At 33.0% G+C, this 22,578-nt stretch overlaps 1 protein-coding gene across 2 annotated transcripts in view; it reads left to right on the top strand.

Moving 5' to 3' along the window:
- The first annotated feature begins 346 nt into the window (after positions 1–346).
- LOC111511378 (ATP-binding cassette sub-family C member 4) overlaps positions 347–22,578 on the top strand; it is a 197,209-nt gene continuing 174,977 nt past the window's right edge. For both annotated transcript variants that reach the window (XM_074185489.1, XM_074185490.1), the window contains exon 1: positions 347–665. The gene's annotated coding sequence lies outside the window, so the exon portion shown is untranslated. The remainder of the gene's footprint in view (positions 666–22,578) is intronic.

Below are 22,578 nucleotides of genomic sequence, written 5' to 3' on the forward strand. Positions count from 1 at the left end.
TTTCAAATTTAGATACTAATTTTGTTCCTGGCTTCTTTTAATAGGACAATTTGAGAATTTGGACAATTTGAGGGGTTCAATTTGCAACTTCATTTACTTGGAAGAAGAAATGGAAGTCAAAAATTGCACTTGTTGACTGAAATAAATTAATCTGTTTTATGTATTGTGCACAGCTTCTGATTCATCTTCATATTTATCTGTATGTTTCACCACTAATATACAAGATAACATTTCGTAAACGCGAATAAATAAGCATATAACCATTATCAGAGATAAGCGCAGACTTAAAAACTTAAAATTTAAACAGATCAACTAACATTCACGCGATGAATCCTTATAAATTGGCGCAATCGACCAATATACAGAATTGAAGTGCACCCGCACTACAATTTACAACTCAGTTGGTTTCACAAAACACAAACGCGTGCTCTGAGGAATGGAATCAGTCGTCAGTGAATACTGTCAGTAGTGTAAAGACAATCATACGGTTAGGACGGAATCGGACGGGAAAATAGTCGCTGCGCATGTTACGAATTCTGAACTCATGGGCCACGAATTCAAAAAAGTTATTGATGATAATACCAGTTATTATTAATTGTGCACGATTGCGCCAAGTTCTGGCAGTTATATTAATGTTCGAGATATTTTCAAGGATTAAGCTACAGGTGGGTGTAATTTCTCATTCGATTCGAAAACCGCTTTGCTGTTATTATTGACTGATTTGTGTATTATGTAATCATGTTATGAATAATAAACAAACGTAATATTATTCTGATTTGATGAACCTGTTTTCCAAACAGATCAGTAAAGTAAACAATTAGGTAAGTGAGCGAGAAATATTAACAATTCAAATTAACTTCATAAAAAAAGTTTCATATTCTTCTCGAACTCGGATACAAAACAACGTGGAAATGCATAATTTGAATTGCAAACCGAATATGACAATCCTTCAAAAACAAATTTCACTACTGACCTATTCACTTTAATTGAAAAAATGCTAATATTTGATCGAAATAATCATACTATTAATATAATAAACTGTTAATAAGGACGTATATTGAATTTTACATTCATACAACAAATGAAATTAAATATTACTTTCGAAATACGAGTACCTATACATCCTCTACCCATCACTAAAACTTCGAAAATTCAAACAACGCTACGCTAGTTTTCACGTAACTTGAAGAAAATAATTAACCTAAATTAAATTTTATATTGAATGATTGAATTTTTCAGGGTTTCTTTGATTTGGCATGCTTATAAAGACGCATATTATTTATTTTTTTGTTAGCCCCTGTTAAGCTAGCTGTACCACTTCAGAATTCCAAATTTGTTTTAAAACTTTTTATTTATTTTATGATAAATCTGTTTTCGTGCCCAATTCCCGAATTTCGGCCCGTTTACCAGATATATCGTGAGTTCTGCTCATTTAACGTTGAGATAGCAGAATTCAACAAAGCAAAAAAAAATTTATTGAATCGGACCACATACAACATAACTTTGACTGATTTCAGACTTTTCTTTTTTTATCATCGGTTATCAATAAGTTGTTTCCTTCATTTGTTAGATTTCGCAAGCTCAATTATTGAGCTGTCGGAAACAAATCAAAATCAACAAATTTTGAATTCAAACAAGCTGAAAACATATTTCAAAGGATGAAAAAGAAACCTATAATATAAATGAAATTATTTCATAACCAAAAGAATTAGTTTGATTTGGTTATGCCATTTCAACAGCTAAGATACCAAACTTGTCCGATTGAAGAAACAACATATGCTGAATACCTGATATGAGGAGTTTGAAATTGTGAAGTATTCCAATTAAACAAATCTTTTTTGTTTAAAAAAATCTGTTTAAAATCTGTTTTTCCGTTAATCAACTGCCGCCCACATACGAACGACAACTCTCAGAAGTTGAGAAACTTGTGCGAGCTAAGGACTAACGAGGTCTTACCTTTTAACGTGTGATAAAAATCACAGACTTCTTATATATTGATCGAAAATTCCTATCCCAAAAAACTTCGCAATAAAATAATTTTCAATACTGGCAGTAATACAAATTCCGATATAATCAACAGAAATGTATGTAACAATAGTTCACCTATACATTTTTTTTATAAATCTAAACCTAATTTTGGAAATTCATCTTCAAATATCATAAAACTTTTTCATAATGAACAAAATATCAAAAAAATGCCAAAAAATATTTAAACTATTAAAATTTGAATACCAAATTGAAAAATAAAACGGATACTACAAAAAAGTCAAATATGATTTATAACATTCCCTGTAACAATTGTAAATTGGATTAAATTGGAACAACATCTAGAATTTTCAAAGATAGAATAACTTCAAAAGTGGTTAAGAAATCATGTGCATTAGCGCAACTTTCTATAGAAACAGGACATAAACCAAATTACTCAAATATCAAAGTTTTACATACAGAAAAAATATTTCCAAACGACTTTTCATTGAAATGGTTGAAATTAATAAATCTTCTGATTGTATGAATAAGAGAACTGACATTGATGATCTCAGCAGTATATACAGTAACTTATTGGAATTACACCAAAAAACATAATGATAATAATAATGAAAATTGTATCAATCAACTTTCCACTTAGAGTCAAAGATTATCAAATCATCATGCCCATTGAAAAATGACATTTATGTGAAGGTATGACGTTCGTCAAATCAAAAAAATTCATTAATGTTCAACTTTATTTCGTCGATTTATATAGTCAATTCATTGGTTTTTACTCATTTTTACTGTAAGTATGATTTTTAATTTTATTCATTGGCAAAAAACCGACAACTCAATAAATAGGCCATGAAGAAGCTTCCCACTAGAAGTGAAAGCTTGGCAAAGTGGAGCAGAGTTTTGATTTGATTTTTTGACTGAGAGACCCCGTTGATCCATTTTACTGTATATATATATATATATATATATATATATATATATATATATATATATATATATATATATATATATATATATATATATATATATATATAAATAAATAGATAAGTACTCTTTGATCATTCCCATATTGATTTCAATTTAAGAGCCACCGGTATACAGCTGTTTCAGCCTATTGGGCATCGTCAGTACCGGGCAGGCGGTCCTCGATTGAAGACAAAATGAGAAAAAACCAAGAAAGTACTTGATAAAAATAGCTGCGTAAACGCAAGCGAAACATAAGTGGAACCACCTATTGGTGTGACACCCAAGTCAACTTGCCAAGTTTTTATGTCAGTGTTGGTGGTTTGACCAATCAACCGACAACTGCGGTAGCAGAAATTTGGGAAGCTAACCTGAAATGCCATCGGAAAACGAATCCACATGTTTCTAGAAATGATATGAAATCTAGAAAGATTAATGCAGTCAAGCTGCTGGAAAATAATTCCATGAAAATCAAAAAATAAATAGATAAGTACTCTTTGATCATTCCCATATTGATTTCAATTTAAGAGCCACCGGTAACGCAAGCGAAACATAAGTGGAACCACCTATTGGTGTGACACCCAAGTCAACTTGCCAAGTTTTTTTGTCAGTGTTGGTGGTTTGACCAATCAACCGACAACTGCGGTAGCAGAAATTTGGGAAGCTAACCTGAAATGCCATCGGAAAACGAATCCACATGTTTCTAGAAATGATATGAAATCTAGAAAGGTTAATGCAGTCAAGCTGCTGGAAAATAATTCCATGAAAATCAAAAAATAAATAGATAAGTACTCTTTGATCATTCCCATATTGATTTCAATTTAAGAGCCACCGGTATACAGCTGTTTCAGCCTATTGGGCATCGTCAGTACCGGGCAGGCGGTCCTCGATTGAAGACAAAATGAGAAAAAACCAAGAAAGTACTTGATAAAAATAGCTGCGTAAACGCAAGCGAAACATAAGTGGAACCACCTATTGGTGTGACACCCAAGGCAACTTGCCAAGTTTGGCATTTCAGGTTAGCTTCCCAAATTTCTGCTACCGCAGTTGTCGGTTGATTGGTCAAACCACCAACACTGACATAAAAACTTGGCAAGTTGACTTGGGTGTCACACCAATAGGTGGTTCCACTTATGTTTCGCTTGCGTTTACGCAGCTATTTTTATCAAGTACTTTCTTGGTTTTTTCTCATTTTGTCTTCAATCGAGGACCGCCTGCCCGGTACTGACGATGCCCAATAGGCTGAAACAGCTGTATACCGGTGGCTCTTAAATTGAAATCAATATGGGAATGATCAAAGAGTACTTATCTATTTATTTTTTGATTTTCATGGAATTATTTTCCAGCAGCTTGACTGCATTAACCTTTCTAGATTTCATATCATTTCTAGAAACATGTGGATTCGTTTTCCGATGGCATTTCAGGTTAGCTTCCCAAATTTCTGCTACCGCAGTTGTCGGTTGATTGGTCAAACCACCAACACTGACATAAAAACTTGGCAAGTTGACTTGGGTGTCACACCAATAGGTGGTTCCACTTATGTTTCGCTTGCGTTTACGCAGCTATTTTTATCAAGTACTTTCTTGGTTTTTTCTCATTTTGTCTTCAATCGAGGACCGCCTGCCCGGTACTGACGATGCCCAATAGGCTGAAACAGCTGTATACCGGTGGCTCTTAAATTGAAATCAATATGGGAATGATCAAAGAGTACTTATCTATTTATTTTTTGATTTTCATGGAATTATTTTCCAGCAGCTTGACTGCATTAACCTTTCTAGATTTCATATCATTTCTAGAAACATGTGGATTCGTTTTCCGATGGCATTTCAGGTTAGCTTCCCAAATTTCTGCTACCGCAGTTGTCGGTTGATTGGTCAAACCACCAACACTGACATAAAAACTTGGCAAGTTGACTTGGGTGTCACACCAATAGGTGGTTCCACTTATGTTTCGCTTGCGTTTACGCAGCTATTTTTATCAAGTACTTTCTTGGTTTTTTCTCATTTTGTCTTCAATCGAGGACCGCCTGCCCGGTACTGACGATGCCAAATAGGCTGAAACAGCTGTATACCGGTGGCTCTTAAATTGAAATCAATATGGGAATGATCAAAGAGTACTTATCTATTTATTTTTTGATTTTCATGGAATTATTTTTCAGCAGCTTGACTGCATTAATCTTTCTAGATTATATATATATATATATATATATATATATATATATATATATATATATATATATATATATATTTTCAATATTAAATTCTACAAAAAGGATTTGAAGCTTCATATCTTCTATTAATTATCTGCGAGCGCTTTCGACAGTTGGTAGTACTATCATCTTCTGGCACTCCTCAAACTGAACTGGTCATCCTGTTGTCTGTCTCTTTATACGGCCAGAGCTTCTCAACTCAGGTATTTCAGGTACTTTAGGTAAATTTGCCTGTATTTGTTCTGCATCAGGCACTCTTCTTCGTGTTAGATCTTCTCTAGGAATGTGTATGGTTTTGTTTAATATATTGAATGTGAGATGTTGTTGTGTTTTGATTTGTACTTGTTCCTCGATAAGTGATTTATGAGTGCTGAATTTATGGATGTTCAAGTTTTCCCAAATGTCCATGCGGTTTCCCTTGTTGATTTGTTTCATTAGTTTTATGTTCTCTGGTGGGGGGGAAATTATGTTTGTTTTGTATGGCGTGTGTTGCAAGGTTTAATTTATATATTGTTGGATTTATGTATGCCTTTTTGTGCTCATTGTTCCGTTAGATCAGTTAGATCAAAAATTAAACAATTTGTGGACACAACACTCAAAAAAGGGGGGCAAACCGCGGACACGTGTCTCCGGCTATTGGCCTCATCAGCGCGGTGCAGCCAAGTGTAAAGATGGGAAATACTTGTTAGCCGAAATCAGGAAACAACACAAACGCACGGAGTCAACAACAGGAGCCAACCGCACATTTGTGGTTCCAGTTAGAATTTAGTTAGATTTAATTCGTGAGGTTGCAGTCAATAGCTGGGCTGTTACAAAGAAATATCTTTGTTATATGTGTGAAATATACCGAAAGCTTGACATATAACAAAGAGTTTTCTTCGTAACAGCCCAGCTATTGACTGCAACCTCACGAATTAAATCGATTTATAGTTAATCCAGTCACTAATATATATATATATATATATATATATATATATATATATATATATATATATATATATATATATATATATATATATATATATATATATATATATATATATATATATATATATATATATATATACACCTCTCGAAGCGAAGCAGTAACTCGTCTTGATAATGCCATCTGAGATGAGGGCGAAACGTCGACTATCGAATAGTACCCAACGGATGAACACCCGGAAGAACAACACATCATATATATATATATATATATATATATATATATATATATATATATATATTTTTTTTTACCGCTTCAGACGAACTGCAAAACTTGCAAATCTCATTTATTTTACTAAGCCAGCCAATAACCTTATTTTATTGAGATCATTTCTACAAAGGTGGTAAAGGAACAAATAATAATTTAATATTTTTCTCTCACACCCGTACATTTCTTATTTCTGATTCAATTCAATTCGATTTTTAATCTTTAGTAATTGATATTTCCTTTAAAATTTTGAGAATATCTCTCAACATACCTATTTGAAATTACACTTTCCTCGATGAACAAGTATTTTATTTTCTTTTCGAAAGAATTCACTGGGAAAGTCCGTGATGATAGATGTGATCCGCAACGTGGTACTTAAATATTTGTCGTTGGCTATTTATAAAAGTCCTTGAAATTTAACTTCTCCGTAATAACTTGAGTCGTCTTGCCCAAATAAATAATCGTATGGATTTTTCTCGTTTGGTATAATTTAGAGCCTAGATAATTGATTTGAAACTGATACATCAGTTTTGAACAATAACACAATTCAGCATGATGATGAGTTAAGCAAATGAAATATAGGAAAATGAAAATCGGTGATTTCTGGTAATTTATAATCAAAGTGGTTATTAGAGATCTCATGCAATTTACTGGATGGTATCCTAGGCATTTGGGGACATATACGTTGAAGTTTACAACTTTTGAAAATCGTATAAAAATGGTTGTGGAAAAGAGGCAAAATTCATTTTTCATTATTTTCATTGTGTTAAAATATACCCCATAGTTTTTTTGAATATTTCGTTAAAATGAAAAATAAAACTTGTAATTGAAATGAATTGTAGCCGCCCTGCAGCAGAAGTAGAATACCCCTGCCCGGTAAGGTATCACCAGGGTTCTGATCTGGAGCCATGGGAAGCTCTTTTCTATAGAAACTGAAGTCATATTCAACTATTCGCAATGATCAACAAATACGTTAGATGGTCAAAATACGTCTATTTCATGTCATTTCTTAGAAGAAAAAAATCCTTTCGAAAAAAAGATCCCAGTGAAGGGAAAAGTTCTCATAAATGACAGTAAAGATGTGTGTATCCTTGCCTAAAGGACGTATTGACCTCAAATTTACTCAGTTTTACTAACGAGATTCCGGACAACCTTTACTTGTATAAACACTTATAGCAGTAATGCGGGGTTATTGTGATAGATATACTTTTCCTAGCTACTCGTGGAATCGTTGATGAATTTCGTCTTCTTGTAACATCGGATCAAGAACAAGACTTTTCAATTCTCCAAATCTTACCTTGTTAACAAACCTTTAAACTCAGAGTGGTGTATACAGGAAGCGACGTATCGCCTCATTAAGATCATGATATCTTATGAATCTGCCTTGCATCAAGTTTTTGAGCATGATGATTCACCAAAACTGGAGGTGAAAAATCCGTGCTTGGTAGTATTTCGTATCGTCAGGTACAGCTGACTTACAGATGTCCTCATATGGAAAGGTTAAAAATTAAATAAACTCATTTTATAAGTACTATACCTCAAAATATCAAGAACGAAAAATCTCCCGAGAGCATTGTTATTCGAGAAATTCAAGAAGAAGGGGTTTTCAAAATTCTCAATTTTATCTTTTGGTAATAATAAACGCAAGATAAATTAAAAAAATAAATAATAATAAAAAAACCATAATGAAAACTACAATTATTAGTTTTTGTTGAACTCTTTCAAAATTCATAAAAATTGATTCATAACAAATAAGTAGATACTGAAACATTATCTTTACTTTGGATGAGTTGTGAATATTCGTAATTTACTAAAATATTAAAATCCATTAAACAATATTCAATAGTCATTGAAACACAAGAACGTAAATTATCATACTGTGTTTGAGTTTGCTGATGAAATTTTATTATTTATTTTAATAAGAGTTTATATCCAGGAAAAATATTTCAAACAAAAATGCCAACTTGTTTGTTTCAACAAACATTCTAGTAAGGTTCAGAAACTGGATTTGTGATATTTTCGATATATTGTTATATAATATTATCAATATTCGATTTTTTAATCGAATATTGATAATGTTAATGACAAAGGCCATGTACAAAACAAATGGATATGCGAATCAATGGGATGTAGCAAATATTCTGGTTCATAAGCCACTGGTTTACTTCAAACATGAGTGATATTTTGATGGAAAAAATTAACATAATGTTCACTAATCGACATTTTCTAATTTGTATTGACAAACATTATAGCTAGGTCCAAAACAGAATTTGTTTGATATATTGCTAAGTAATTTATGAATATCCGATTTTGAAATTTCCATATCGTTTAATCATTTTGACCCTATAACTGCGTCATATAAATGTTTTCTAGAATTATGGTCAGCGACAAAATTCATCTACAGTAAATTAGGAGACCAATAGGAAATAGCAAATATTCTGATTCACAAGTTAGTGGTTACTATAAGCATTAGTGATATTTCGGTATTAATTAACACAATATGTCCATTCAGGGTTTTCTGGGAATTTCCTAAAAATGTTCAAAGGTAATTTGCAGCAAGATTTCTACCAAGGCTACGGACAGGAAATTTATTTTTACGCAACATAAGAAACTGTTTTTTGGTAGGCTCATCCTAAATCAGGAAGAATTTTTCTAAGTATCTCTGCATAAATCACTGATTATGAAATTATAGATATTTTTCCTATATCAAAACACAGCACTTATGAGCTGGATTTATTGTTGTAGGACATATATTCCATTTTTCCATGTTCATTGGTTCAAAATTTCAATTATCTTTAGGGGATTCATCTAAATACATCTATAAAAAATGAAGAAGTCAGATATATATACAGTGTGACCCATTTGTAATGGAAACACACCCCTAAAATTTGAAGTTGTGAATCGATTTTAATAATTTTTTTTTAAATTTCAAGTACTAAAAGGTCTACTTCGGGACAAAATTTGAAATGTTTATTAAAGTTTCAAGGCATACTACGATATTTTTTCTTAGTCGAAAATCGGGATTTTTTATTAGCGATTTTTTTAATAAAAAAATGACTACGCCACTGGATTCAGAGTGCCTCTAAATAGGTGTGACCAAAATTTCATGAGAAAATATTCCTTATTAACAAAGTTATGACAACTCAAAAATTCGAAAACTCACACAGCTAACAGTCATAATTATCATTTTTTTATGATTTCAACAATAAAGTGCCGCCAGATGAAAAAAAAAAAAACCAATAGCGTAAATATTTTTAATGAAAATAACGGAATTACATTCACACAATTCAACTAACAATAAAGCAAAAAAAATTAATAAACGTAACTAATAACTAATTATTGAAATGTTTCGATTCAGTGCAAAAATCAATTCTAACTCATATTCTAGTAGCCTCTACTAATCCACCACGTATTTCAATACATGTGTCGTAGCCCTTACGAATGTTTCTGATTACGTTCCTTAGTTCTTGAGGACTAATATCTGCACATACCTGTCGAATTCTTGCACAAAGTTCATTTCTATCTCTTGAGCGGTTTTTCTAAACCTTTTGTGTGAGAAGTCCCCAGAGAAAAAAGTCCAAAACTGTGAGGTCTGGAGATCTGGGTGGCCACTCTATAAACGGACTACCACGGCCTATCCATCGGTTTGGAAAATGTTCGTTAAGCCATTGCCTCACAGCTCTGGCATAATGAACTAAACACCCATCTAACTGGAAAAATAAATTTGATCGTTCATTGATTGGTAGCTCGTGAATAGCATCCCAAAAACTCTGTGTTTAAAAATTCTAGAAACCTCTGCGCATTAATGTTTTCATTAAAAAATAAAGAACCAATAATTCGTTCATTCAATATCCCACACCATACTTTGATTTTTTGGGAATACTGGCTTTTACAGTTTATTACCCAGTTAGGATTATCCGCTGCCCAATAGCGACAATTCTTTGATGACACTACTCCATTTGTAATGAAAGTGGCTTTGTCGGTATATAAAATATTTTTTAGGAACCTTCTATTGTTTAAATATTCCCCTTGGGCCCATAAACAATACTCCAGGCGTCTTGCATCGTCGCCTTCTTGAAGTGTGTGTAAAAATTTTGGCTTGAAAGGTTTAATATTCTTCGCCTTGAGACATCTCCGAATAGTTTCTCGTGGAATATTCAAATCTAAAGTGGCATTCCTTATACTGGCATTAGGATTATTTCCGAAATAATCTAAAATGATTTGATCATTCCTGTCATTTCTATTTCGTCTTTGTACAGGATTACTTTTTAACATCATTTTTGACACTGCACCAGTTTCATTGAATATTTTATTTATTTCATTTACTTTACCGCAGCTAATACGAGGACGATCTGGATGTCTCTCGTTGAATACTCTACAAACCTCTCTAGTACTTCTAACGTCATCTCCCGAAAGGCGCACAATTTCAATTTTCTCTCTTACGCTCAATCTTGCAGCCATGACACAAAATAATTCGAAGAACTGTAAGGTGAATATTGTTGACAATAGTACTCTTAAATCTTTCATAAGTGTCAAACTGTAATATCATTTCCATGACAACCAAGATTTAAATAGAAATAATAGGTCTTTTTTTTTTGGAATACCTACAAAAACATTTTATTAAAACAACGATAAAAATAAAATAAAAACAACAATAAATATCAATTGATGCTCTGTTGATATAGGGTGTTTTTTGTGACTGTTAGCTGTGTGAGTTTTCGAATTTTTGAGTTGTCATAACTTTGTGAATAATGAATATCTTTTCATGAAATTTTGGTCACACCTGTTTAGAGGCACTCTGAATCCAGTGGCGTAGTGATTTTTCAATAAAAAAATCGCTAATAAAAAATCCCGATTTTCGACTAAGAAAAAAAATCGTAGTATGCCCTGAAACTTCAATAAACATTTCAAGTTTCGTCTCAAAGTAGACCTTTTAGTATTGACATTTCAAAAAAAAATTATTAAAATCGGTTTACAACTTCAAATTTTAGGGGGGTGTTTCCATATATATATTTATATATATATATATATATATATATATATATATATATATATATATATATATATATATATATATATATATATATATATTGTCCGTTTTTTTTAGGAAAGAATGCGTAAACTTAGCTCACAGAACGAATGATAATCCGAATGATAGTCTGAGTGCGTTAAAAACAACAAATACAAAACTTCGGTATGAGATAGATCAGGAATATATGAGCTGACTTTTGGCTCTTGCCCAAAACTGTTCATTGGCCAAACGAGAAGAACATTTTTCAATGAATGAAAGAGCACATATGTAGTTTTGTAAATAGAAAGACCAAGTCCAATTTGCAAACCACGTTTCAGCAGAAGGATATAACTTCCGTCATGAATATGACATGGTACATTTAGAAGAGAAGAGTTTGAAATGCAATCTTCTAGAATGTTAAAAAATCAATAGATTCAAGAATTCGGGTAATTTACTAAATGATCAAATAAAATTGAATAACTTCCTGTTACTAAATATTTTTCAAATGTGGAAACTGGGACATAAGCTCAGGTAATTCATTACAAACTTAGGTATACCGGGTGTCAACGAATCTATTAGACAAGTCATAACTTCTAGACTATCAGGTGTATCAAAACGAGATCAGGTACAGATAAATGGTATGTGGAGAGGAGAGTTTTCACATATTTTTCACTTTCCGGTCACTTCCGGTTTCAGCGGAAATGGCTCCGGTTCTGAATTTTTAAATGGAACACCCTGTATATTGTAACATTTTTGGATTTCTGAGACAATTCTGGATCAGAAACTGACATTTCCGGAAGTTTTTCAGCCTACTTGATTTTTTCAGAGTCACTTTTAAAATTGCATCTAGGTGGCCATGATCGGACGTAAACTAATCTATGGACCTCAGGTGATATCAGAAAATTGCAATAGCGGAGTTTTAGTGACTAGTGTGTTGAATATGAATGAGACAAGTTTACAAAATAACATTTTCGTGTCTAACTATTATTTTTCAAATGGCGACCATTTTTTGACAAGCACTTTCCGAAAAAAGGAGTTTTTGACAAATCTAACGATACTAATTTATTTGCGATTGGATTACAAATAAGAACATAAATTATATATTACTGAGGAAAATACTCGATACAAATTCATTTACTTTTGTCAAGGGTGCCATGGATAGGAATGATGCATAATATTTTGCGGTTATTTCCATCAAGTCCACTTTGGAGAACAAAACGCTCACCTAGGTTATGACAGTGACATAAGCTTTATGAGCAGAAAGTAGAAGTTTCTCTTGATTTTCGTTAATTTTAGTTTAATTTTTCGTCGAAATAATGTATACTCAAAGTGAAAAAGTGGATATGTTGTTATTGTTTGGAGAATGCCACAGAAATTCAAGGAAAGCTGCTGAGTTGTATGCTCAGAGAATTCCCAATCGGCAACACCCATCTCATCAGTATTTTCCCTATGTTGAGAGTCGTTTTAGGCAAGAGGGAAATCGAGACGCAGAACAGAGGTTTGTCATAAATGAGGAGACTGAGATTAACGTTCTTGCTATGGTAGAAGTTGACAAAACGGTTTCTTTAAGAGAAATTAGTAGAGAAATGCAGATAAGTCACGAATCAGCAAGAAAAATACTGAAAAAGCACGGATATCGAGCATTTAAATATCAGTTACATCAACATTTGTATGCTGACGACGGCAATAGAAGAGTAGTATTTTGTGATTGGTTGCTTCAAAATCATAGAGTTAACCCAAATTTTATCAACTTCATTCTATTTTCCGACGAATCACGGTTTACAAATAATGGCATGTTTAATAAGCAGAATTGTCGGTACTGGGCCCAACAAAATCAACATGCAATGAGAGAGGGCAATTTTCAAGAAAGGTTTGGCGTCAATGTCTGGGCTGGTATCGTTGGAAATAGAATAATTGGTCCAATATTGTTTCAAGGTCAGTTAACAGGGGTTAGATACTTGGGTTTTCTTCAAAATGAAATCGAGGATCATCTTAATGATATGCCTTTAGAAGTTTTACGGCAAATTTACTTCCAGCAAGATGGAGCACCACCCCATAATAGCAGAGACGTACTTGATTTTTTAATAGAGCATTTTAATAATAGAGTTATTGCAACCAACGGTCCAGTACGGTGGCCTGCCCGCTCACCGGATCTGACTGTGTTAGATTTCTTCATTTGGGGATATGTAAAAGAAAGGGTCTACTATGCAACAGCCCCAGCCACTCTCGAAATCTTAGAAGAAAGGATTCAACAGGCATTTAGAAGTATATCGCCTCAAATGTTACAAAACGTGTTGAGAGAAACAATTGAACGAGCTGAAATGTGTCTTGAACCAGGAGGGATGCACTTTGAAAATTTACTATAGTGGAATTTTCAAGAACTCAGGATATTGCAAAAAATCTAAGTGCATCGCTGAAATTATTAGTTAAATTTGTTAAATTTGTTGATCCCATCGCAAATAAATTAGTAACGTTAGATTCGTCAAAAAATCCTTTTTTCGGAAATTGCTTGTCAAAAAATGGTCGCCATTTGAAAAATAATAGTTAGACACGAAAATGTTATTTTGTAAACTTGTCTCATTCATATTCAACACACTAGTCACTAAAACTCCGCTATTGCAATTTTCTGATATCACCTGAGGTCCATAGATTAGTTTACGTCCGATCATGGCCACCTAGATGCAATTTTAAAAGTGACTCTGAAAAAATCAAGTAGGCTGAAAAACTTCCGGAATGTCAGTTTCTGATCCAGAATTGTCTCAGAAATCCAAAAATGTTACAATATACAGGGTGTTCCATTTAAAAATTCAGAACCGGAGCCATTTCCGCTGAAACCGGAAGTGACCGGAAAGTGAAAAATATGTGAAAACATTCCTCTCCACATACCATTCAACTATACCAAATCTCATTTCAATTCTCCTAATAGTCTAGAAATTATGACTTGTCTAATAGATTCGTTGACACCCGGTATAGGTAGGTACTTCAAATTTCAAAATTAGGTATATTAAGCATTGCATATGTAGAACATGTGAGTAAAGATACGCCCGAAGAAGGCATTGTATGGCGAAACACGTGTTGTATTGAATATGTAGAACATAGTGAGTAAAGATACGCCTGAAGGAGGCATTGTATGGCGAATCACGTGATGCGTTTTTGTAAAACTGTTTAGTGAAACATTTTTGGCTGTGACTTTCAGAAAGTATTTTGAAGTGTTTGTTTTGAGAAACTCTAAAAATTCAACAGATATAATTCAACGGTGATACGGGACAAAAGTTGTTTTCTGTTAGAAACTTGACAATGGAAATAACTGTTGTATACGTTTTTTGTGAGAGATTGTATCAATTAATCTGAAAGGACGTTCACTCATACTTCAAGGTCCTTCTTCACAGTAAATTAGAAACCAACTCTGAAAAATCATTGTTGAATTCATGATAAAATCACTTATCCAATAAGTGGCACATATGGGGTTATTTTGTTTGATATTTTGAAGGGGTTAGTGTAGAGGAAGTGTGTACGCATCTTAGCGATACTTTATAATATTTCATAAAAATTATTGTGTTTGGGGAAATTTACATTACTGTCTTATTTATGGAGATATTAAACGTGGCTCCCTCTGAAAAAATTTACCTATATAAGCTGTTTTACCTGTATTGAGCTGTTTTGGAATCATCCGTATCTGAGTATGAGGCTGGAAATTAGTCAAATCACTTTTCAGTATGGTCCTTTCACTTTTCAAACTATTAAAATCAATCCGTTTAATCTTCTCGGAAAGTTTCCAAAATTTCAATAATGAAAATGTTGGGAAAGCTCAAGTCCCAAATATGTGTTGAATATGCAACATTATTATTGAAGGGAGCCAAAAACCGATATTTCATAACACAAGTTTCATTTCAATTCGTTTGAGAATAATAAATACCAAAAGAGGCTGAAGTTGGTTCCTTTTTCAAACCGTTTGATATCATGATAGAGTTTTTCAACACACTGATCTCATTTCAGATTATCAGACACGCACAGTTTCAAAAACAATAAAACCTTCTCAAAGACAAACTTGGTCTAAGGAACAAAACGAAATAGTCAAAAAGTTTTTCGCAAAACACATTGAAGAAAAAAATTCTCCGAGAGAAAAAGTGGTAAAATTGAATTGAATTCTTGTTTGTATCTAAAATATAAGGAAATGAAATATTCATCATTACGTGAAAATAGAAACTGGGCTGCAATCAAATAATATGTTTACAATTGATATTTTGATATTTTTTAACCCACATTGTAGTTTCATTTCATTGGAAATTTTGTTATGTTTTCATACTACGTGTGTATTAGTTTATTGAACAATTATTGTCAGCAGTTCTCAAATTGAAGAATACTTCATTCAAATAAATGTGTATTCAACCTGATCAAATTTTTTCTGTGCTGAAATATTCCAAGCCTTTTTCACTTTGGTTGAAATGTCTGCTGCAGGTTATAATCGATGATGATATGACGTATTTATCGTCATGAACAGTCAACATAATAAAAAAAATATTGGAGAATCCTGTAAAAGCCTCACCTCCACTTCATTATGTTCAATCTGAACAACATCATACCTCCAAAAACTGAAAGCGAGTTTTCGAAAAAACTTTTGCTAAGAAAAAGAAAATTGAAACTTATAACTGATATCTGTTGTAAAAATTATATTTTACCTTATGTTGTTCATTCAGAATTTCATTACTGACATGTCATAGAAAATATACTTCGTGTGATTTTTACCTGTTTTTTGAACTAAGTTAGAAAATCCGTAGTGGTGCTGCGGATTTTCGTATAGAATTTAATAAAAGAGGTAGACATTCTATATATTCACTATTCATTTTTCAATAAATGCATTACCAAATCATACATTATATTTTAGATTTTTCGTTTGTGATACAAATGTCATTTCTCATTTATTTATTTCTACTCAGTCACACTTCGATTATTTTTGTGCCGGCAGTTTTTCAAATCTGCGCTATTTCGGTAAAGGCGTCATTAACCAAATCATTTGAATTTGAAAATCTACCATTTGAAAATATAACTGGCAACATACCTAAATTTTTGCATCTAAGATAGCGCAAAAAAAAGATGCTTCGACAAGCTAAATGGAATAACGCACTATTAGTTTGTTTGAAGGTGATTGACAATGTTTCCTGTTGAATATCATTAGTTCGGACTTCCATTGTTTGATATATAAAATGATTCGAAATCCCTGGAAGCAATAAAACATGAAATGACAGTGAAATAAAATATGAGTGAAAATAGAAAAATTGAACAAAAAATAAAAATCAAAAAATAAAAAGTTAAGAGATTCCAAGCCAAGTTACTTCACGACGTTCCAAATGTTAGTATCTACAGTCGTTTTCGGGTGATGACTGGACTATTTATGGGTCATTCGAGTACTTTCACTTATCTCCGCTTTCCTTTTTTAGTGGGAGATGACCGTTTGGCGGGAGTTGCTTTTTTTTGTTCAATTGTTCTATTTTTATTAATATTTTATTTCACTATCATTTCATTTAAAGTTTTTTTGCTTAGTGTTATTTTCATATATTTTTATATACATATATATATATATATATATATATATATATATATATATATATATATATATATATATATATATATATATATATATATATATATATACACATCGGAAAAGTCTAGGGATATTTTTAGAACATACTAAATATCATAAAAATAAATGCATGAGGTCGTTTAATTTCGATTAAAATGGTACACCCGACCACCCTGTAGATTTCTGTGGGTTGAACAAAGTCTGCAAAAACGGTAACTAATCTTTTATTAAGTTTTTTACAAACTGTAGGTTTTCGGCTGAAATAAATAATCTGAAAGTGTCGAGTTTGTACATTCTATGCAGTTCTTGCTCAGCAATTAAACTGGAAATATTGTGCTTTAACATGGAACGTCATCACTTACCATTGGCTGAGATGAATAGAGATGTAGGGCTTCTTCAAGGTGGCATGAGACAAAATGATGTAGCTCTTCGTTTGGGGGTCTCCCAAAGTATTATCAGTTGATTGTAGCGGCGTTTCCGTGAAACTGGCAGTCCAGCCGAACAACATCCAGGGCGAGGACGCGCTACAACTACAGTTCAAGACCGATTTTTGGTCTTAACCGCAAGAAGACAACCGACAATCACAACACCTGAGTTGGTTAACGTGTTGCAGCAGACGCACCAGGTAACCATTGGTCGTGATACTGTCAGAAATCGACTGCATGAAGCAGATCTCCACATCAGAAGGCCACTTAGATGTCCATCTTTGTCGAGAGGCAATCGCGGTAGAAGATTAGAGTGGTGTCAAGAACATCAAAACTGGGATGCAAATGATTGGACCACAGTTTTGTTTACAGACGAATCCAGATTTGGATTTCATCCAGATTCTCGTCGAGTAAGACTGTGGAGACGACCTGGAAATAATGAACGTTTGAGACACGTCCAGGAAGTCCACACATACAGAGGTGGTACAGTAATTCTATGGGGCGGAATCATGATCGGCGGCAGAACCGATCTCGTTTTTCCAAATCGCTCCCTCACTGCTCGACAGTACCTCGACACCATTCTTCTACCTATCATCCGTCCGTTTGCTGGTGCTGTTGGTGAAAACTTCCACCTAATGCACGATAATGCTCGTCGACATGTCGCGCGTCTAGTGACTGACTGGCTCACCAACGAAGGAGTTGATGTATTGTCATGGCCAGCACAATCACCGGACCTGAATCACATCGAGCATGTGTGGGACATGCTTCAACGAAGAATTACTCCACATATGGGAAACATTCACACAACGTTTCAATTGAGAGAGCTTTCAATCGCTGAATGGGCAAATGTACCTCAACAAGACATTGACAATCTCATTTTGTCGATGCACGATAGATGTAGGGCCGTAATAAACCAGCGTGGAGGCCATACTTTGTACTGATTCCATTTTTTTTGTATTATGATTTTTTTTCGGAGTGCCAAAGAAGAGCCATATTTTTTTAGTTTTGCTTATATGCGCATTCAGTATTTTTGACCATTCAATAAGTTTTGTTGTAAGTTACATTCGTTTAATAATCACCCGTTATATATATATATATATATATATATATATATATATATATATATATATATATATATATATATATATATATATATATATATATATAAATACGAACGTTATCGAGTGTCTTGATATAGATGAAGGAGTTTTTTAATCGGACATAGCACTCAAGGAAGTGGCAAACCATAGACACGTGTTTCGGGCTTTTGGCCCATCATCAGTATGGTGCAGCCAAGTGTAAGGATGGGCAACACTTGGTTACCAGAAGAAATAAATACAAATGCACAAATGATGGGCCAAAAGCCCGAAACACATGTCTATGGTTTGCCACTTCCTTGAGTGCTATGTCCGAATAAAAAACTCCTTCATCTATATCAAGACACTCGATAACGTTCGTATTTATATTATTTCCTGGACCCGGATGTCACGCAGGTAGCTATAGCTGCCTCCGTGGTGATTTTGATAGTTTTCTTGTAAACACAAGATCTATTAAGTGAAACCACAAATGTGCGGCTGGCTCCTGCTGGTGGCTCCGTGCAATTGTATTTATTTCTTCTGGTAACCAAGTGTTGCCCATCCTTACACTTGGCTGTACCATACTGATGATGGGCCAAAAGCCCGAAACACGTGTCTATGGTTTGCCACTTCCTTGTGTGCTATGTCCGATTAAAAAACTCCTTCATCTATATATATATATATATATATATCCTGCTGGTGGCTCCGTGCAATTGTATTTATTTCTTCTGGTAACCAAGTGTTGCCCATCCTTACACTTGGCTGTACCATACTGATGATGGGCCAAAAGCCCGAAACACGTGTCTATGGTTTGCCACTTCCTTGTGTGCTATGTCCGATTAAAAAACTCCTTCATCTATATATATATATATATATATATATATATATATATATATATATATATATATATATATATATATATATATATATATATTACAGACCCAACCGGTAGAAATTTTACGTAAGGCTCCGTGAACACGTCTGTTTGGACAAAAAATCTACAATGTATGAACATCTTCAATAATCAAAACACAAGATACACACATATGTAATTAAGGGAAAAAATTTATTTCTTGGAAGCCATGGAAATTAACAAATCAATTGAAAACCAGAAATATATATCCCTAAACGAGCAACTCGATTTACGTAGGTCTCCACTCTTGAATTTATAAGTTTAACAACCCTTATTTTAGTGTTGAATTTTAAAGTTAGCACCCTGGTTCGTTCAAATACCTGTCCTTCTATCTTACTAGTGGTAATAAACAAATGTGTTTTTATTCATTTCATTAAAATGATCATGAATTACCACAAAATAAACAAGTCATCAATCACACATATTATTTATTTGAGACAACGGATTAAATTTGATTTGAATTCGAATTGATAAATTTACGTTAGCTTCGAAATATTGGAATAATTGAAGTAAGTAAAAGTATTTTGTATTTGCAAGAAAAGGGTTATAATACATCTTCACTTACGGGTTTCGAAAATCAATCGTGTCAAACGGAACACGTCGAAATTCAATATATTTCATTCGCTAAGAATTAGGATAATTCTAGATGGGGTAACATTTCGACATTGAAAATGAAAGGGGTGTACTGAAATAACTGAAAATTTTTCGTTGTAGTTTGAATATGTTCATAGATATAAGGCATATTAGCAATTGGTTTCAATACTTCTACTGGCTAGAGTTCCTCTTTCACTAAATTTGTGTATTTGCTTCCGAAAAACGAATTCAGAAATTCACACCAAAGAAATAACGGATACTCTGTGTATATCTAAAATGTGTGCAATCTATAAAATACATATTCATATAACTCATAATCGGTTTCTATCATCTCAAAATAACATTTTCCACCGTTAAATATGTGACTTATAGCACAGCATAAGAATATCAAGATGATTCTAAACCTATTTCTGACAAACGGGGATAAATGATGCTAAAACGAAAATTTGAAAACTATAATATATATTGAAAATCTAAATACATTTTCTATTCCATTCAACAACGTGAAATCAACTCAATTTACCAAAGTGCCCCCACAGTTCATTATCACTAAGTTTTCGAATAACGTTTCTCAAATTTAAATTTTTCATCACTTGAGATATATTTGTATTTTCATTTTGAATGTCACTCATTTTCTTGAATACCATACTAAAAATTAGTATTTTTCAAATAGTTTCAAACTGAAAATAATAAATCATAATTTATTTGCTGTCAGTAAATATTACCCAACACCACGACACGTTTCTTTAATCTTCCTCTTTGAAGATGATCACTTGGTGATCGAAACACGTGTCGAGGTGTTAAAAATAACGATTTGGTGTTGGGAAAAAACTCCAGTAATATTCAATACTACACCAAAGGTTCCAAACAGTGCATCATAATTACTGTCGTTATTGATTTGCTATGAAATGGCATAATATTAGTTGAAAAATATTGCTTCCTACCAATTCATCCAAGCGAAATGAAGTAAAAAAATGTTTAAAACATGAACTAAATTCATCATAATTATTGATGAAATATGTTTCTTGGTTGTTATTTATTTGAATTTTTTCACAAGAGTTTTATCGATTCATCGATAAATAAATCAGCATCAACCATTTTCGATTATCAGCGGTGGTACAATATTAATAACAACTGCAATAATATTACCTAGCTGGCCGTAGATTCGCTTTGTTGGGTTCAAATGTTGTTGTCGACTTTGTAGCTATCTTCAAATATTTCTTAATATAATGCAAGTTTTGTAAATGTTTTGGAAATATAATTTTTTCATTATCAAATGATAATCTTTTTTTATTTAATTGAATGGAAATTTGAATATTACTATTTTATCCCAACACCAACACCTTAACACGTGTTTCGATAACCAAGTGATCATCTTCAAGAGGAAGATCGAACAGTTTATTCTGTAGTAATATTCATTAATACACAGTTTTCTAACAGTTCATCACAAGTATAATCTATATTCTATTTTACATTTGATTTTTCCCTGAGAAGGTAAAGTCAGTCCTACCTAGTCACAGAGCATACACTTTGTGCCTGCCCCGCTGGGGACCAAAACAGGTGCTTATAGTTCGGCAGAGCCGTACTCTCAACATCTGACCAGAAACACCATACACACCATACAAACTAATCGGCTTCTTTAAGAAGCTGGGTTAATTTGGTCGAGTATGAATATGTGTGAGCCACAATAAAGCCTTGCGGGTTGATGTGGAGGGTCGAATAGACGCACTCACTTTGGACCTAACTTAACCTAACTTGCCCAGTTGAAAACTATATTACAGATATTCTTTTGATTTCGAGTTAATACTGAGGAGAAATGAGTGTTTTGCTTCATTTATTGTATATAATTGAGAAAGATTTTTGGGACTTTCTAAAACAGTTATTTGTTTTGATATTGATGGTATTTTCTACAGTATGGCATGTGATGTCAATCCAATATTACGAATATTTCAGGAAAGTTTCATGGAAGAGCTAAACTAATGAATCTTTTATCAAAAACTACCCTTTACAGTAAAAATGCTTTTGTCTGAAATCAAGTTTCGCATGAATAATATATGGGATCTAGTATTTTAAAATAACGTCGATTCTGTTGGTGTTTACTTGCAAAATTTTCTAAGTTTTTTTTTGATGGGTTGTTTTGGGTTTCCACTTCTACCGAAAGTACACCTAAAGTACTTTATATGAGTGATATTTCATATTTTTGTTTCTAACTGAATGAGAAAAAGTAATATCTGTAGAGTTCAATATCCAAATATTTGAAAGTAAATGTGGATCAATATTTTCTTTCCCCTTTTATTTAAAAGAAACTTCTTGTGCATAATCCATACATCTTTATTGGTGTACTTTCTACATTCCTTCGTTCAGGAGTTACCCATGGAGAAGTATGAAATCAACAGGTTATTTATATGTATTTTTTTTTTAATAAATTGAAAGGGGTAAACCTTCAGGAGAATAAAAACTGAATAGGAAAAAGTGAGTTTTGTATAATTCAGTTCTACCAACCTTTCGCTTTGTTGTGAAGATTGACTAGATTATCCAAAGTGTTGCAGAGATGGCGAAGGCCGATTTTCTCTGGAATTAAAACACTATTATTTTCAGACCATATCTGATGGAATTGTTGCTGAATTATTT

Source organism: Leptinotarsa decemlineata, unplaced genomic scaffold (assembly GCF_025532065.1).
Source record: "Leptinotarsa decemlineata unplaced genomic scaffold, Ldec_3_MD MMD2_tig00026375_RagTag_RagTag, whole genome shotgun sequence".
Taxonomy (NCBI): domain Eukaryota; kingdom Metazoa; phylum Arthropoda; class Insecta; order Coleoptera; family Chrysomelidae; genus Leptinotarsa; species Leptinotarsa decemlineata.